The 6,000-nt window shown below is 33.5% G+C and overlaps 1 pseudogene; it reads right to left on the minus strand.

Annotated features, from left to right (window-relative positions):
- The window catches only part of LOC147501833 (putative ubiquitin conjugation factor E4), a 39,516-nt pseudogene extending 36,117 nt beyond the window's left edge, over nucleotides 1–3,399 (minus strand).
- Between the last annotated feature and the right edge of the window lie 2,601 nt (nucleotides 3,400–6,000).

Consider the following 6,000-nt stretch of genomic DNA (forward strand, 5'->3'; position numbering starts at 1 on the left):
GTTCTTTTTTTTCAACAAAAAAGTCTAAAGTTTTTACCCTAACATTGAAAATCTAAAAAACTAACCATTTTTTTTTGGAGAAGAGAGGTTGATAGAGGGGTTGGCCGAGTGATAACCAGAGAGTGGTGGAGGGAAAACTAGCATAAAAAGAGAAAGAGAGGCTGAGGAACCCTTTTTCCCGTTACTCAGCACAAAAGTAAAATTTGGTGGGGGACTTGGAAAGATGTAGAGTCTAATCCAATGGAAGTTGCAGAGAAAAAGAGCGGCAAGGCTTTAGTCAAAACATAAGATTTTATCGCCACGGCCCATAACTTTAGTCAAAACATAAGCCATTGTTTTATATAAATAGTGGGATATCGCTTGTAGCCTTGTAGTGTTGTGGTATATGGGAATATGGCAGATTAGATGCCAAGGTTTTCACAAACCAGTGCATAAACCCATATAAAAAATGTTAAACTAATTTCTACCGTGGTATATAGATATTGGCCTGTTTTTACAAAAACAGTGGTACACACATTCTAACATACTGTGATATATATATATATATATTTGTGTATTTTTGTAGTAGTGACTGCTACTTTTTCTGTAATTGTACTACCTTTCAAATAGTACAAGTTATTCCGTCGTATGCCTTTCATGAAAACCATTGCTCCTGAGACTAACTTCATAACACCATTTGCAATAGCTACCTTGTAGGCCTTAGCTTCCAAAAACCAACAGAGATAAGATTCTTCTTTAATGGGGGAACATATCTAACATCGTCCAATTCCCAAACCATTCCATCATACATCTTGAGACGACATCTCCACTATCAAGCTCTTTAAAGCTTGAAAACCACTCCCGTATGGGACAAACATGATAAGTAGCACCTGTATCCAAAATCCATTCACTAGAGTCAATGAAACAAACACTAGATGTAACGGCAAAAGAAAATTTGGAACCATATGAATAATTACCTTCTTGAGCAATGTTGGCATTGGGTTGTTTCTGCTCAGTATCTTTCTTCTTGTGTGTCAACTTTTTGCAGTCCTTTTTCCAATGTCTAATCTCGTGACAAAATGCACACTCATCACGTCCTAAAGTTGTCCCTCTCGACTTGGAACGAGATTTGCCTCTACCTCCACCAGAATTCGGGCGGTCATTTGACCTCCCCTCTTACCACAAAAGCAGTGCTCGTCAACTCTCCCGACTCTCTTTCATTATTGTTCATCATATCCCAACTAGTCAATACAGTCTGCACCTCAAAATAGTTCAAAGCTTTCTTCCCAAACATAATGGTGGTTTTGATATGCCCATACTCCTCCTTAGAAAGGTATCTCAACAAATGGAAAACTTTGTCCTCATCCTTCGTTTCTTCTTCAATGTTCAACAAATCGGTAAGTAATTTGTTAAACTTATTCATATATTGGGCTAGTGGAATACCTTCTTTCTTTCTTATATCATACAACTTTGATTTCATAAAGACACGACCTTCCATTGTCTTATCCAAATACTTCTCTTCAAGGATTCGATCTCCATATTTCCTTGGCCGAAGTCTTATTGAGAACAAAGAGCTTCACATTCCTAGCCAAACACGATCTTATGATACCACAAACTCGCCAATTTTTCTTAGACCAAACACTATCCTCTATATCCGATAGCTTTTCATCTAACACATCATCCAAGTCTTGTTGGCATAGTGCATCTATAACTTCATAACGCCACACACTAAAATTGTTAGATCCATCGAATTTCTCCACATAAATTCTCGCATGATTGATATTCAAAGTCGTAGGAGATTTCTCCTTAGACGTGGAAGTAGAAGTCGTAGGAGTAATGGTAGACTCCATCGACATACTATTCTTAAACTTTCACACACCCTAAACAATCCATAATAACCAAAGAAACACCCTTTTAGGAATTTCAACAAATATTTGATAGTCACAAAAGAACCCAAGTACCACAACCACAATAATCAACTAAGAAACTCATTTGGTAATTTCTTCAAACACTTGGACTCCTCAAATAACCACAAGTACAAACCATAGGTAGAACCTTAGGCTCCGATACCAATTTGTTGTGCAACAGAAGCGATAACAATAACAAACGACGATAATAACTTGAGAGGGGTGATGAATCACAAACAAACAAAGTATCAACTATGCAAAAAATAACTAACCAAATAGTAGAGACACAAAGATTTACGTGGTTCAACTTATGCCTAATATACACCTAAATGAGAAGCTTCAAATTGAGAGAATCAAATAGTATTACACACTCACCTTGTTCAATAGAACACCCAAAATCCCTTTTTAGAAGAACTCACAAATCTCTCATACACATGGGTTAAAACCCTAACTTTGTTTTTATAGTGTAGTTGAAATTTCAGTGGAATATGAAATTTTATTTTATTTCAACATATGGTTGCCAAAATATCATACTACATTCAGCATTGGGATACCGAGATGTCATACTTCTTTCATCACTGAGATACCCAAAAAAAACCGTTAGTTAGGTTGTTTTCTCAAATTCGGTAACAAGATAACGAAATAGCTTCACTTGCTCGGTAACAAGTTGCCATCTCCAACTCACTTTATCAGTACCAAGATGCCATCCCAACATTTTTTACTGTAAAATCTAAACTTTGATTCAAACACACAAAATTAAATAATACGCATAGAAGACAAACTTGAACTAAATAAACTTTATTATATCAATTCAACCACTTATATTAAACTTCATAAACAAAAGAGCTTACCACTTCATAAATTTCATATCGATGCATCTCTTTTCTACAATGCGTGTCTCTTATTATTCTCTCATTTCTTCTTATGCTAAAGTCTAGGCACTCACACACATATATAGCTTCTCCAATTACTAATTCCTACTAAGCTACTAATTAGAAAATTTCTAATACCAACCAAATTCTAATCTTATTTGTATTGTCAATATCAACTTGGTTCCTAATAGCAGCTCATATATGCTAATCACACCACTTTCTAATTAATTAACCTGCAACTCTAATTTAACTAAAATAGCTAGATCTAAAATTACTAATTCCAACACTTATTCTTCCTAAGAACCGATTGTTGTTCTGATTTAACGCTAACATCCTGTATACAACTTACTTTCTTTTCTTCTTAATTCACATAACGCTTATAACACTCTACAAAATAGTTAAAAACTTGTGCCTCAGAACCAGAAAACTTACTTGGAACGGCTTCGACAAGATCCATTAATTAACTCAACTTTTAACATCAATGACTTATCTTCACTTAAAATTTCAGCTGCAGTATTCTCTAAATATATACGTCTAGGATCTCTATCCATCGGAGCAATTAATGACACTAGAAATATCTTCTGAAGAATAATACCATCTTCCCTTTCTGCTAAACTCTTTTGAGTTTTCTGACTTGCCATTACTTATCAATGAACGAACACGCTTTTCAAAATTACAAAAAGTGCATGTATATATTGCACATATTTATCCAAACATGAATACATGAGAATATTATATGAAGAAAGGCCCTAGACTGAACAATACGGAAGCTTCATTAAAGGGGAAACACACTTGGACTAGAAGTCTAAAACTAGCATGGAAGAAACATTACCTTTTTCCTTGGATAATTTTTTACTAATCTACTATCTATCTATACTCTAAGAGAGATTTTTCTTTCTTAGGTGGCATTCTAATATGAGAGATAACTTTTTCTCTCTCCTACGTGGCTTTCTACAATGCTTTCTACCATGCCACGTGGACTCTTTAGAGAGTTTGATTCAATTTCCATTTTCCAAAATAGTGCCTACTTACGATTAATATAACTCTACCACATTGTTTCCTATTTTAGTACAACTCTCCCAACTTAAGTGCAATTCAAATTAGTCTCCACAAATTCTGCAAACATAATTATGTTTAACTAACAATTATTTCCTCAAAAATAGGAAAGAAATGACCACACAAATTCCGCATGTATAAAGAATATATAAATTATTTCCTAAAATATAGGAAACATGATCTTATTACCCCCACAAATTATGCACGTATAGATTTTTCTTCAATGTTGGAATTAAAGATCAACATAAGCCATTTAACAAGATGTACTCTTTTAGTACAACTCTCCCAATTTAAGTGCAATTTAAATTAGTATGTATAATTATTTCCTAAAACATAATTATTTTTAACTAGCTATTATTTCCTAAAAAATAGGAAAAAAATTACTCCACAAATTCCACAAAAATAATTATGTTTAACTAGCAATTATTTCCTCAAAAATACATAAATCTGAAGCTCTCTCTCCTAAAAATCTTAAAAATAATTAGAAGTTTCAGAGGGAATAGATAATAGGCAATGAAGCCATGAAAGCACAGTAGAAAATAATACAAATTGACTGGAAACTAGCATAACACGGTGATCATGGAAAGAACAATATTAAATATGTCTTGATTTCCATTCTCAACAACATAAATGGACTTCCTATTATTATTCTAAGACTATCTATTATATTTGCAGCATAGACCGCGTGTATAGATATGTCACATACATATTATCTTACCCCCAATGGTATTAGCAATTTAGCTATAGGTAAAAATTATAAAATATGAGTGAGAGAATGTCATCATAAAATTGTAGGCAATGACACCACCGAAATAAATGTGCATAATGGGATTTGAAATGAAACACACTCATTAAATTCAAAGTTATAAAAGAATGACCATTACATTGAATTAAGCAAGACTTGGCACCAAGACATCTCCATCCGCCCCTGTGAATAGATTTTAATCTTTCATGTTGGAATCAAAGAAAAGAAGATCATTATTGTTGTGGCCAAGTAACCTCATTGCCAGTTAAGAAAACACAAAATGAGACTCAATTAGAGAAATTATGTTTTTGTCAAAAAATCATGAAAAAAGTCTAAAAACTATGTTCTGTACGTGTCTAGGTTCCATCTTAACATAGAATCCATTTGACATAGCATCACAAAAACCTTGACTGGAAATGGGGCTTTTGCTTGGACTTCAAAAAGGGGCTTGGGGAATGGGACATATGGGATAGACTGATGATAGGCGCATTGGAGCATAGAACACACTTGGTCCAAATAAATACCTATTTTGAAATATTGACAGGTGGCCAGAATACTGTTAGAGATGAGATCGACCTACTGTAACTTGAAAAAAGACCATAATTTATTCAAAATCTATAAGAAGGAAATAAATAAGAAGATAAATTAAGTAGGGCAAATACACAAGGAGACTCTTAATTGTTGAGATGGCCAAAAGTTTTCAAATTAAGCTATCAAGTTTAATATTAAGGGGACTGGGGGAGCTAAAAGAACTTGAATATTTTGTACTTATAACTTATAACTTATAAGTTCTTACTACTATAAGTGCTTGCTATAGTTTGTACCTACATAGATTAATTGTGATGTATTAGTCGGGGTGTTCACGTGCGGTGTCAGGAGTTGCTACCAAATGCGTAGTTAAAACCTTTTGTATATTGAAGGGTTTAACTAAAGCATCACATTTTGTGCTTGAATTAGATCGTAAAAATTTTAAATGTAAAATCTATCAAAATGAAGCATTTCCTATTAGGAAACTCTCAATCTATAGGGGAAGTTTAAATTTTGTTAGCTTTAGGGATAATACAAAAAAAGAAGAAGAATCGACCATTCAAGTAATAAAAAAGTATAGGGAAAAATGAGAGTAAGAGAGGCATATATATATATATGTGGTATATATCCATTTATATTGAATTATAGATACATCAATGATAGAATCATTTTTTATTGGACTAAATACAAATATAGGTCCTCTAATATATGCAATACAATAAAATAGAAAAGAAATCAAACAAGGGAGACAGATGACTAAGGATTTGAGCCCATAGCACATGGTTTCATAAAATCCACACGGTTTCATAAAATCCGTACGATTTTCCTGATCTAAATCGATCAGGTTTTACATGAAAAAGATTTTGCTCAACATGCATGTTCTATTCGATATGGGTAGGAGAAGAACCCGACT

Source organism: Coptis chinensis, chromosome 4, assembly GCF_015680905.1.
Source record: "Coptis chinensis isolate HL-2020 chromosome 4, ASM1568090v1, whole genome shotgun sequence".
Classification (NCBI taxonomy): domain Eukaryota; kingdom Viridiplantae; phylum Streptophyta; class Magnoliopsida; order Ranunculales; family Ranunculaceae; genus Coptis; species Coptis chinensis.